The 13,759-nt window shown below is 44.5% G+C and overlaps 1 protein-coding gene across 1 annotated transcript in view; it reads left to right on the plus strand.

Annotated features, from left to right (window-relative positions):
• The first annotated feature begins 1,921 nt into the window (after window positions 1–1,921).
• LOC104306477 (polycomb group RING finger protein 3-like) overlaps window positions 1,922–13,759 on the plus strand; it is a 228,071-nt gene continuing 216,233 nt past the window's right edge. Inside the window, exon 1 of the mRNA XM_054179250.1 lies at window positions 1,922–2,032. The gene's annotated coding sequence lies outside the window, so the exon portion shown is untranslated. The remainder of the gene's footprint in view (window positions 2,033–13,759) is intronic.

The raw sequence follows: 13,759 nt of genomic DNA on the forward strand, positions 1-13,759 counted from the left end.
AGTAGTAAACCATTTTTTCCTTTGATTTTCCCTTTCTCGACTCATCATCATCCCAATACTGTAACATGATCCCTAACACGCTCTCTGGGGGAATGGGAGTGAGTTCTGGTGACTTGCTTTTCTTTTGTCCCATTCTCCTGATTACTAATCACTGACCGGGGATCAAAACCGAGCTGTGGCAGTGAAGCGCCGGCTCCAAGCCGCAGCAGTTGGAAGCGCCGGCTCCTAACCACTAGACGCTAAACCACCAGGATCTCCTGGTTACCGCAATACAAATGCTACATTCTTTCGCAGCGCCTGCGAGTGACCGACCCCTCACTGTGCTGATCCCTTGCAAAGTCAAAACCGCAGAAAAAAACAAACCTCAAACGCCACAGCCCAGGTCCCCCCACCCTCTTGCGGAAGTCCGAGAACATGGGAAAAAATGTCCCGAACCAGGTCCCTCAAACCGAGGTTCCCCCTGGAAACCAGGATGTCAAACCCGTGAGCGTAATCGCACCACAAGCCCCCACAACCCAGGCCCCCCTAGAAACCGGACCGCAGGATACCAAAAACTCCCGAACCGGGTCCCTCACCACCAGGACACCGGACTTTGGGATGCAGCGCTGGTCGCCCGATCCCTACAGACGACCAGTCTCCACAGCCCCTAGACTGTAGAAACAACGCTGCCCCTCACAGCCCAAATTCTCTAGGGCTGTGAAGACGACCTGACTACCACCCAGAATCCTGGAATCCCCACCCACAGTGAAATTCTGGGACCCCGTAGCCAGGACCCCTACCCAGGCAAAACTCACCGAACGGCCTGGATCCTATGCCTCACAGGGGTAACACTGCCAATTGGACTATGACAAAAAAGAGGAAAAAGAAGGAAAAGAAAAAAGGGGGGGGAAAAAAAAGGAAAAAATTCCCTTGCTTGCTCATATTTGAGTTTGGAAAGCGCTGCCTCCTGATCTCCCCAATCACCAATGAAGCCACCAAATGGTGGGGGCCCTCTTCATTGGGGTTTGGAGAACAGAAGCAAACTTTCCCAGCCAGTGCACCAAAACTGTTATAAACGGGCCGCACAAGAAAGTCTAAGTTTCTTGTGAGAGTTGTTTTATTAAAAAGCAGAAGCAAGCAAGCAGCAGGAAAAAAAAAAAAGGGAGAGAAATGGCGCGCTGCAGAGACTTCCCCCCACAGATACCCTCCAGTCTCTGCCAAAAAGCATCTCACAAATGCTATCTTTTCTTTATATAGCTACATCATCTACATATGCATGCTTATGCTTAATAGAAGGCAGGGATATGATAATGAGTTCTAGCAACTTCTTGGGCTTCTTGAGCATGCGTCTTCTTTGTGGTAGGGGTCGCAGATGAGGCAGGGGAGGTCTTTCTCCTGTATTCTTTGAAGAACCACATCTTCTCACACAAGTACAGCTGCAGCACAGGACTTATCTAAGGTAAACATTCTATGGCTCCTGAGAAAGTTGGCATGAGGTTCCTGTCTGAAGCCAAAACAATCTCAACATTTACCCTAGGTTCTCAAAACAAACCAACTGCCACTACCCCTCCTGAATACTGCACTCTGCAACACAAATCACAAACCACTATTGCATTTATAACACTGCCCATGGCAGGGGTGTTGGAACTAGATGATCCTTGTGGTCCCTTCCAACCCTGACTGATTCTATGATTCTATAATTCTATGATTATGGCCTGAATGAAGTTAATGCCAGCAATGAGTACTGCTGTGCCAGATATATTAGAACTTCAGTATGAAGTAGAGTCAAAGGCAGCTAAGTGATCTGCCACAATTAACATTGCTAATGTGTTTTTCTCTATTCCTATAGCACCAGAGTGCAGGACACGGTTTGCTTTCACCCAGAGAGGTGTCCAGTACACCTGAAATCGTCTGCCCCAGGTGTGGAAACACAGCCCTACTATTTGCTACAGACTGATCCATATTGCACTGGAGAAAAGTGTATCTCCAGGACACCTGCAATACATTGACAACTTCATCATATGAGGTAACACAGCAGAAGTTTTTGAGAAAGGTAAGAAAATAATTAAAATTATTTTAGATATCAGTTTCACCATAAAGTGCAAGGTCAAGGGACTTGCACAAGAGATTCAGTTTTGGGGAATTAAATGTCAAGATGGGTGTCACAAGGTCCAAATCAACTGATTAACAAAATAACAGCTATGTCTCCATCAACAAATTAAAAGAAAACACAAACCTTCTTAGGTGTTGTGGGTTTCTGGAGAATGCATATTCCTGGTTAGTCAGATCATAAAACCTCTCTATGAAAAGAAAAGAAAAACAATTTTAATTGGGGCCCTGAACAACAACAGGCCTTTGAACAGATCAGATGAAATCATACATGCAGCAGCCCTTGGGCTAGTCCGAACAGGACGGGACAGGATATTAAAAATGTGCCCTATACTGCTGCCAAGGATAATTGTCCTACCTGGAGCCTCTGACAGAAAGCACCTGGGGATCCCTAGGACTTTGGAGTTGAGGATACAAAGGCTCAATGATCAACTATACTCCAACTGAAAAAGAAATGGAATTCAAGCTGCTTCAGAGGTGATTGGTACTGAAGTACAGCTCCTCCTGGCACCATGATGATGCCACCGGGGACCGTCTGCTACTCTCCTGTTCGGGCTGTGGGAGCCGCCGGGACCGCGAACATCCCTTGAACAGGCTGCGAGGCTGGCGGGAATCGTCTCTTCATGCGGCTGGGGCTCGTGATTGCTACGTCACCCCCGGCTGATTTTAAAAGGGGTTTGCCGCCGTTCGCGAGGGGTCCATCCATTTGTCGGGAAGCCCGTATTATTGCGCTTTCACTAATTTATTTTTTTTTTTCTTTTTCCCAGTGGGTGCTGTAGCCAGAGACAATCATGGTTATAACTCGTAGCAAAAACTCCCTAAAAAAGTCAGTGTCGACCCAGAATGAGGTAGAACACAAGCAGGTAGCTGTCCAGGTATCTGGCTGTAGAGAGTGCTGGAGCCTGGCTCTTGAGATGCAGAGTAGTAGGTGCAACTCTTGCATAAGGTGTGAGCAGATTGACTACCTGCTTAATCTGGTGGCCAGACTGAAGGATGAGGTTGCTAGTCTTAAAAGTGTAAGGGAATGTAGGAAAGAGATGAACCAGAAGAGGAAAGAGATAAACCAGAGGAGGAAAGATATGAACCAGAGTAAGCAGGCTTGGCAGGCTCCCCCAGCAGAGGCTGGTTACCCAAAAAGCAGAGGGGAATGGACACAGGTTCCTCTCAAAAGACACAAGGTTAAACCTCCTTGCCTTCCCGCACCTTCCCCGCTGCTCTTGAAAAACAGGTATGGGGCACTGGAGAGCGAGGGTGAGGTGGTCCTGATGCCGGAGGACACACCATCTGGGGTTTTCCCTGAGGCTAAAGAGCCTAAGGTTAAACAACCTAAGGTTAAACAGCCTAAGGCAAAGCAGCCTAAGGTTAAACAACCCTCCCCTGGCATCAGGACCTGCTCCCTCAAAAAAAAGAGGAGAGTAATTGTTATTGGTGATTCCCTTCTGAGGGGAATGGAGGGCCCCATTTGTCGACCAGGCCCATCTCATAGGGAACTCTGTTGTCTCCCTGGAGCCCAAGTTAATGATGTTACCAGAAGGCTGCCCAGGCTGGTACAGCCCTCTGACTATTATCCTTTACTATTTCTGCAGATAGGGAATGATGATGTTGTAACCAGAACTCCCAGGGAGATCTGGTTGAGGGGTCAGGTGCTCAAATAATTTTTTCCTCAATACCCCTTAGTTGCAGGAGGGAATACCATAAGGAACAGGTCAGCAGCCATAGTCAACAAGTGGCTTAGAGGCTGGTGCAGCCAAAAGAATTTTGGGGTTTTTGATCTTGGTAAACTTTCTACTGCACCAGGCCACTTGGCAACAGATGGAGTACATCTGTCCCAGAGGAGGGGAAAGGTCACAGTATATGAGAATGGCCTGTCCCCCAAAGGTAAAAAGATTCTGGGAAGGGAACTGGCAGCTCTCATCGACAGGGCTTTAAACTAGTTTCGAAGGGGGAAGTCCCCTCAGGCAAGAGTCTGGGGGCGATAAGCTAGGATCAGAGGCCAAACCAGCAGCCCAGCTGAGGTGCATGTACACTAATGCACGAAGTATGGGAAACAAACAAGAGGAGCTGGAAGCCTTGTTGCAGCAGGAAAGTTATGATGTAGTTGCCATCACAGAGATGTGGTGGGATGACTCACATGACTGGAGCGCTGCAATTGACGGCTACAGGCTCTTCAGGAGAGACAGGCAAGGGAGGAGGCATGGAGGGGTGGCCCTGTACATCAGGGAGGCACTAGATGCCATTGAGCTGGAGATTAGGGACGATCGGGCTGAGTGCTTGTGGGTGAGAATTAGAGGGAAGACCGACAGGGCAGACATCCTGGTTGGAGTCTGTTATAGACCACCTAACCAGGAGGAAGCATTCTATAGGCAGTTTCAGGCTGTCTCAAGATCTCCTGACCTTGTCCTTATGGGCGACTTCAACCTGCCTGACATCTGCTGGGATCTCAACACAGCAGAGAGGAGACAGTCTAGGAGGTTCTTAGAGTGCATGGAGGACAGCTTCTTATCCCAGGTGCTGCGTGAGCCTATGTGATCGTTTGACGCTGTGCCTTTAAGGAAGGGGCACACTGGCTAAATGTCTATAAAATATTTTGGTATTCTAAACGAATTTCATTGGCCAAGTAAGGTGGGAGGTGAGATTGTTAGTCCCAGCGCGGCTGGAACTTTCTCTCAGTCTTCCTTTCCTTGCTGTTCCTTTCGGCTGGACTGCTTCTGGGCTTCTGGCCAACTAAGATAAGATACAAACTCCTGTAACAGACCTCTCTTTCTTTCCCTGTCCTGCTAACCGTCCTTGTCTCTTTTCTACCTCTTTGGGGGAGAAGGGAGGTAGGGGGTTGAAGGGGGCACAGGGGGAAGCCCCCTCTGTGGGGGGTCTGGTTTCTGGTTGAGTTCATTTGCTGTATATTCGTGTATATATTGTAAAATACCTGTATTTGTTGTGTTACATATAATCTGTTTCCTTGTAAAATATACTCTCATTTCTCCGACTGAGTTTTAGCTGTGGTCTCTTTCTCAGTGGGGGAGGGAAAGCGGAGCCTTTCCTTTTCAACCCACCACACTCCTTTTTTTTTGGCTCACCAATGTGGGGCCTGGTAATTAAGTAATTAAGTTGATTTATTGCTTGTCTCAGCCGGAGAAATGAAATGAAGGTACTCTGGGTTTTAGAATGTTTATTCTTCTCAGTCTGGAGAGACAGATCCTGTGGAGACACGGAACTCCAGAGAGGATTGAGTCAGACAACGGAACTCATTTCAAAAACAATCTTGTAAAGAGCTGGGCAAAAGAGCACAGTATTGCGTGGATTTTCCATATTCCTTACTATGCACCAGCTGCAGGGAAGATTGAATGCTACAACAGTTTGTTGAAGGCCACGCTCAAAGCCATGGGAGGTGGATCTTTGAAAAACTGGGAAAAACATTTAGCACAAGCAACCTGGCCGGTGAATCGTAGAGGTTCAGTGAACCGAGCTGGACCAGCACATTCAGATCTGCTACAGAAAGTAGAAGGTGATAGAGTTCCTGTTGTTAGAGAAAAGAGTCTGTTAGGTAAAACTGTTTGGGTATTCTCGCCCTCAGGAGAGGTTAAACCCGTCCGAGGGGTGGTTTCAGCAGAAGGTCCGGGTCACACTTATTGTGTAATGCAAGAGAATGGTGAAATTCAGTGTATTCCACAAAGAGATTTAACTTTAGCTGAAAGAGTTTCATTTCAGACTGTTGTACAGCTACATCGCGTCCAAAGGAAGAATCCCTGAGGAATCTACAGTGCACGAACCCTGAGAACCCTGAGAGCCCTGAGTCAACTGAGAGTCCCTGTTTCCCTGTTTCCCTTTTCTTCGCTTCGTCTGCGGAGAAATGGTTTTGCATTAATCACAGAGAGCTTGAATAGGAAATCCCAGGAATCATCCAGGAATTGTAAAAGAGAGCATGGATAGGCCAGAAGGTAACAACTTTGGAATGCTATGAGAAGAGGTAATGACACATGCTGAAGAAGCCCCACCATATAATCAATTACCAGGTAATGAAAAGGAATATGCTCTGTTCATTGATGGATCTTGCCGTCTTGTAGGAAATCATCAGAAGTGGAAAACTGCTGCATGGAGTCCCACATGACAAGTCACAGAAGTGGCTGAGGGACAAGGTGAATTGAGTTGATTTGCAGAGGTAAAAGCCATCCAGCTGCCCTTAGACATTGCTGAATGAGAGAAATGGCTAGTACTCTATTTCTATACTGACTCATGGATGGTGTCAAATGCTTTGTGAATGTGGTTAAAATGGTGGAAATGGAATAACTGGCAATGCAAAGTTAAACCAATTTGGGTTGCTACTCTGTGGGAAGATATTGCCTCCTGGCTAGAGCAACTAGTTGGAAAAGTATGTCATGCAAATGTCCGTGTATCTAAAATATGAGTTACTGAGGAAACAACCAGCAAGTGGATCAAGCTGCTAAAGTGTTCTGAACAGACTTAGACTACGAAAATAAAGGTTTTTTATTTTTATCTTGGTGGGCCTATGACACTTCAGGACATCACGGAAGAGATGCAACATACCAATGTAATTGTGACTGAAGGGGTGGATTTAGCTATGGACTAACATAAATATCTATGATATTTCTGCCTATGAACTTGACTGTAATCATATGAAAGATGAAGAAGTTCTTGGGCATGCCGCTTGTATGCACTGACTAGTCACATAAGCATTGTTACTGAAGAAAGTCAAGCTAAAAAAATCTTCAGTTAATATATAGGTGTGTTTCCCATGTTATCTCCAGTGCACTCTAGTGAGTTTAAAAATTGGTTTCTGAATTTGGACATATGACGATTTGTGTGTGTGGGTTACTTAAGAATAATAATTTGATGCAAGAAGACTTTAGTCTAGGTGATGCTTTGGAAAGGTAAACTTATACTCTTCCTGTAACTTAAAGCTACATCTACTTTCACCTCTAATCTTTTTCAGGTAGTTCTAAAAGCAACAAAATTTAAATATTTTATTCATGCTGTCTTAGGTAAAGTTGATTTCTATGTAATTATGGCCAGATACTGTTTCCCCCAAGTACTCCATGAAGCTTGAAAACAGTCCAAAGGATAAAAAATGTGTCTTTCATATCAGTTGAATAGACCAATGCATGAGCCAGCAAGGCCAAGAAGGTGTTATGATTGTAAGGAGGCTATTAATATTCAATAGGCTGAATGATTAATAAAATATTAATAACTTTATTAATCATAAAAAATCCCACAAAAAAATTAATAAAACCTATTTACTGTTTCGAAATATTTGGTTGTGGAACAGATATCTCACCAGCAGGAACAAGTAACAATTTAAACAATATGAGCAAAAATCCAGAAACAACAAACAGCACTTTAAACTATAAAGGAAAAAGGGAACATCGGCAACAAAGCCAGAGATTGCCCACAAGTGGGGGGAACTCCATAATTCTCTAGGGCAACAGACCTTTAATAGATGCTTATAAAAATCAGATTTTGCAATTACTCACTGATCATGGTATCCCGCAGCACGTGTGGGGGATGTAAATGAAGCCAAAATGGCGTCAACCACATGAAAGCTGCAGGAGCACAGTTTCACTTTCTGTTGGTGTCTACAGCTTATCGCTGAGGCACATTCAGGATTTATCTCCGAAGGCTTTGTAGCTGGAAGCTTTGTATCAAAGAGGTTGCTGCTGAGTCTTACAGGGTTTGCAACCTTCGCAGCAGTGCTTGTTCCTTCTTCCAATAAAATAACACTGTCCCAGGGACTCAGCGCCTCCTGGGGCTGCCCTCTCAGGCCAGCAAGACGCATCTGTCTACTCCTGGGCTTTACAACAGTGAGGGGTCTTTGCAGTCCTCTCTGGGTAAACTGAAACACAGCTCTGCTTCCAAGCAAGGCTTGTGATTTCTCCCAGAGCTTGGACAATTGCAAGGCAAGGCTCTGGCTCTTTGGGCTTGTATTTATAGAGTTCCCAAGACAATAATGGCCAGTGACAACAAAGATTGAGAGATAAAAACCTGACACTGTAACTTACATAGAACAGAATACATAGAATAAACCAGGTTGGAAGAGACCTTCAAGATCACCGCGTCCAACCCATCAACCAATCAAACACCACCCAAACAACTAACCCACGGCACCAAGCACCCCATCAAGTCTCCTCCTGAAAACCTCCAGTGATGGCGACTCCACCACCTCCCCAGGCAGCCCATTCCAATGGGCAATCACTCTTTCTGTATAGAACTTTTTCCTAACATCTAGCCCGAACCTCCCCTGGCGCAGCCTGAGACTGTGTCCTCTTGTTCTGGTACTAGCTGCCTGGGAGAAGAGACCAACATCCGTCTGTCTACAACCTCCCTTCAGGTAGTTGTAGAGAGTAATAAGGTCACCCCTGAGTCTCCTCTTCTCCAGGCTAAGCAAGCCCAGCTCCCTCAGCCTCTCCTCGTAGGGCTTATGTTCCAAACCCCTCACCAACTTTGTTGCTCTTCTCTGGACTCGTTCCAGCAAGTCAACATCCTTCCTAAACTGAGGGGCCCAGAACTGGACACAGTACTCGAGGTGCGGCCTAACCAGTGCAGTGTACAGGGGCAGAATGACCTCCCTGCTCCTGCTGGCCACACTGTTCCTGATGCAGGCCAGGATGCCATTGGCCCTCTTAGCTGCCTGGGCACACTGCAGGCTCATGTTCAGTCTACCGTCAACCAGCACCCCCAGGTCCCTCTCAGCCTGACTGCTCTCCAGCCATGCTGACCCCAGCTTGTAGCTCTGCATGGGGTTGTTGTGGCCAATGTGCAGAACCCGGCACTTGGATGTGTTAAATCTCATGCCGTTGGATTCTGCCCATCTGTCCAGCCTGTCGAGGTCCCTCTGCAGAGCCTCTCTACCCTCCAGTAGATCAACTCCTGCCCCCAGCTTGGTGTCATCTGCAAATTTACTGATGATGGACTCGATGCCCTCGTCCAGATCATCAATAAAGATGTTAAAGAGCATGGGGCCCAGTACTGATCCCTGGGGCACACCACTAGTGACTGGCTGCCAGCTGGATGTGGCACCATTCACCACCACTCTCTGGGCTCGGCCCTCCAGCCAGTTCCTAACCCATCGCAGTGTGCTGCCATCCAAGCCATGGGCTAACATCTTGGCCAGGAGTTTGCTATGGGGAACGGTGTCAAAGGCCTTGCTGAGGTCCAGGTAGACTACATCCACAGCCTGCCCCACATCCACCAGGCGGGTCACCTGATCATAGAAGGAGATCAGGTTGGTCAGGCAGGACCTGCCCTTCCTAAACCCATGCTGGCTGGGCCTGATCCCTTGGCCATCCTCTAAGTGTTGTCTGAATATATAGAAATATATATAATATATAGAATACAGAATATAGAATATTTAGAAATATATAGAATATATAGAAATATATAGAAAGAGTTTTCTCCAAACGTGGCCAAAGGCACACACAGCTGGCCCATTTGAACTCCAAGACATGTTTAGACAAGCCTGGGCAATGTGTGCATTTTCCTTAAAAAACAGACCTGCTGGCTCCTGCCCTGTTGTCTGGTTCAGAGCATTTTTGGGTCTTTTTGTCCCTTCAGGACAGAAGGCCAATGCCATTCTGGGGTATATTAGGAGGGGTGTGGTTAGTAGGTCAAGAGAGGTTCTCCTGCCTCTCTACTCTGCCCTGGTGAGGCCACATCTGGATTATTGTGTTCAGTTCCTGGCCCCTCAGTTCAAGAAGGACAGGGAACTGCTTGAAAGAGTCCAGTGCAGAGCCACAAAAATGTATAAGGGAGTGGAACATCTCTCTTATGAGGAGAGGCTGAGGCAGCTGGGTCTTTTTAGTTTGGAGAGGAGGAAACTAATGGGTGACCTCATTAATGTTTATAAATATGTAAAGGGTGAGTGCCAAGAGAATGAAGTCAGGCTCTTCTCGGTGATCTCCAATGACAGGACAAGGGGCAATGAGGTGGAAGTTGAGGCATCGGAAGTTCCATGTAAACATGATCTTTCGAGGCTCCTTCCAGCCCTTAACATTCTGTGATTCTGTGATTTTATTCCCTGCTTAATAGGGGTAAACATCGTGATTCCTTCTGTTTTGCAATTTTAAATAGACTAAGCTTTGCATGGGCACTTTCTATTTCTTTGAAACAAAACACATTTAAACTTGAATGTAGGCTAGAATCTGGGGATTAGGAGAGTAGATTATAGAGCCAGGAGAGATGGGGTAATTTGTTCCAAATCCATTTCTTATTTAATCATGGCCATAGGACTTTTCTCAGTGTTTGAATGTTACAAGTCACCTTACACCTTATGTATACAGGAAATAAGCATTTACTATTCAGAGGTATTTCTTATTTCTTTTAAAATTCAAAGTTAAGTTAGATTACTTGCTTTGGAAAAGCTTGCAAATGCACTTTTGGTGTCTTTTTGGGCAAGGTGTTTGCTGATTAAGTGCCGCAAGAAGGGGTCGACACAATCAATATGATCCACGAAATCCAACTTTATTGAGCATCAGACACTTCTTATATACAGTAGCCTAGCTGCCAACCCCACCTTCTGCGGTTAAACATCCTGCTTTCCCATCCTGATGAGATAATCACAAGAATTCTGTTTTACATTCTTCTTTACTTGTTATCGCCTGTAAGGGCGTAGTGACCTTGCTTTGGTATCCTGTTATCCTTTGCAGGCAGCTGCAAGCACAGCTACAAGGCCATGGTGGCCTGGCTGCATCAACACACTAGCTTACTGTGAGCAGTAAATAACAAGATGAAGTCCGGCCTACATGCTCTTGTTCAAACCATAATTCCATAGAACCATGTCTTTACAAGCCATTCCTCAACAATTTCCCCGTTTTCTTTAATACAAATAAGGCCTTATATAACTCTACACAATACATTCAGGCTTATCAATAATCAAAATTAATACAATGATACCTAAAAACCTTAAAACTTCTTCTATCAATTGTATAACCCACTGTCTATAAGCTCAAACAAAATTTGTTACTGCCTGTCAAGTTGGCCCATGTCACTCATACAAGGCACGGTGCTTAAGTTGAACTAGTTAGAATGTTCTAACAGCGTTGGCATAATACATGGTCAAAGATAACAGACATTGTAAAGAAGAACTTAGATCTCAATAGTTCCAATCTTTACATTTCACTTATTGACAGAGAAGACTTGATTATGCCTGAACACATTGCACACAGAGATTAAGACACAAATGCAATCCTTAGCACTATCTTTTACAATCTGCTTTAGGGGTATGTTGCATTTTTATTTTCTCTAGGATGGTCAAAAATCATCAACTGCTTAATGGCAGCAAGATTTCTTTAATCTGTAAAGGTAGATCTGGCCAGGCTCTAGCTTCACAGACAGAAATCTGCAGGAAAACAGCAAGAGCAAAAAGAGCTTCATTGCTTTGCCCAATATAAAATTACACAAAATAACGTGTTTTTGCTCATCCTAGTAATTCTGATATCTTAACATCCATGCAACAGTTAAGCAGTCACGACACTCAGAAGTTAGATGCTTTCTGTTGACATCTTGGGTCATTGTGACAGTCGTTGAGGTCACTGCTAGGCAGGTTTGCTGTCATTTTCATGACAGTTGTGCTGTGTGTCTTGTGGTGAGAGGGTTACAGCACTTCTAGGGTTGATGTTTCTACGGTTACAGCATCTCTAGGGCTACCATGAGCTAATTTTTTTTTCTGCTATGGGGGGATTCTCTCTATTCCCCCCCCTTTTTTTTATTTTGATTTTGTTTTGGTTCAAATTTTGTTTGGCGAAATGTAAAGATGAAACTTTACCTCCTAGGATGTCTGCATTCAGAGGCACACTTAGTTAACAAGAGAGAAGACAAGGTTATCAAACAACCATAATATTCAGTCCTAATTCACATGGTGCCATGGTACATTCTTCTGAATGGCGTTTGTGATCCCAGATGATCGATGTTCAGCTTCATGGGAAATGCAGTTTCCTCACGGTCTTGATTCTTCTGCCGTTGTTTATTGCGATGATCGCAGGTAGCAGGAAAGAAGGCTCGAGGCGACCTACTTGTCATTTGCTTTTAAAATTTATTTCTTGTTTACTTTCCTAATTATTATTTGTATTTTGCTATTGCAGTTTTGAATCTGTATTTTAATTTGTTATTCTAATCACGTTTTTATTTTTAATTTTTTTTATCTAGTATTTAATCTTTTATTGTTTGATCTTATATTCTTCAATTTTTTTTTTTGCATGTTTAGTTCATTTAATCTATTTTCTATTTTTATTTGTATTTTTGCTTTTTTATTATATTTTGTAACCTGCTTTTCTATTAATTCCTTTTATTATTATTGTGCATTTTAACTTTCTTGTTGTTTTCTTTTTACAGAGTTTTTGTTTTAATCTAGTAGTCTTGATAATCCTTATTTTTTATTTATTACTAGCAATTCTTACATTTTTGTTAACAGCTATTTTGTCAGCAATCCTTATGATTTTTTAGTTTATCATATTTTGTTTTAAATATTTTTTACTTTTATTGCTGCTCTTCTTGTTTATTATTCTGTTTAGTACTCTAATCTGTTATTTAGTACTCTATTTTTTGTATCCAGAGTTTTTGTACTTTTGTTATATTTTGGTATGTTTAAACTTTTTCTTTGCACTTGTTACCCTTTTTTTTTTTTATAGTCTATGTCTAAGAAAGAAATCTAAAAACCTTACATTAGCTAAAGAATACCTTAGAAAATGAATACCTATTCACTACAAACCTTAACATTATTACAACATTACATGGAGCTCCTTTGAAATGCCTAGGCAGACAGAAAAAACAAAGACAGGAAGGTTCGAACCAAAAGAAAATCTCACAAGGTGAACTCATCACTAAGTACTCACACCTCAGTACAACCACTATGCATTAATTACCCACAAACACTAAATGCATACCATTCATCATTCTTATTACAAAAACTTAGCAAAACTCTAAATAGCAAATCTCTGAAAGACATTACAACCAGAAATGAGAAAATTAGCACTGTTGCTTTAAATCAGAGCAGAGTCGCGGCTGAGGCCACTGTTAAGGGGGGTCGCTGGTGCGAGCCTCTGCGGGGGGAAAGGGGCGGGGGCCGGGCAAGTGGCCGCCGCTGGGCTGCTGCTACTGTCAGTGCTGCCGGTATCAGTGGTGCGTCAGCCGGTACTGCCTTTGTCGGAGCCGTCGGTATCCGCGGGGGCCGGCAGGGCTGGCGGGCGGGGTGCGGTGGTAAGAACGCCGTCACCGCGAGCCCCCAAGCGCTCCGTTGTTTCCCAGAGGGGCCGTAAAGCAAAGTCGGCGCTGTTTGAATTCCTCGTTGCCGGTGTTGTGGTCCTCCGAGAGCTGCCTTTTCTCGGCTTTTTCCCCGCTGGGTGCAGACGGCAATGGTGGCTAGCAAAACGCGATGTGGCCGCCGCAAGATGTATCGGGGGCGGCCCCGGTCGATCGGTCGATACTTTGAAACACATCGTCCGGCTGCAACGCGTCCTGACAACTTTGCTGTAACTGCAGCAGCCATTCGCTGTTCTAGTTTATATTTCTTAATACAGTTTATGCATTCTCGCCACGGCTTTTGCAGCTTGGTAGTGACCCAGTCCCACAGTCTGTTTCCATAATCTCTCCAAACGAGTTTCATCAAAACAACTGTCTCCGCTAGCAAATTTTGTCTGTCCTCTCCCGTTGTAATATTACTATCCTG

The sequence above is a fragment of the Dryobates pubescens genome, assembly GCF_014839835.1.
Source record: "Dryobates pubescens isolate bDryPub1 chromosome W unlocalized genomic scaffold, bDryPub1.pri SUPER_W_unloc_1, whole genome shotgun sequence".
Lineage (NCBI taxonomy): Eukaryota > Metazoa > Chordata > Aves > Piciformes > Picidae > Dryobates > Dryobates pubescens.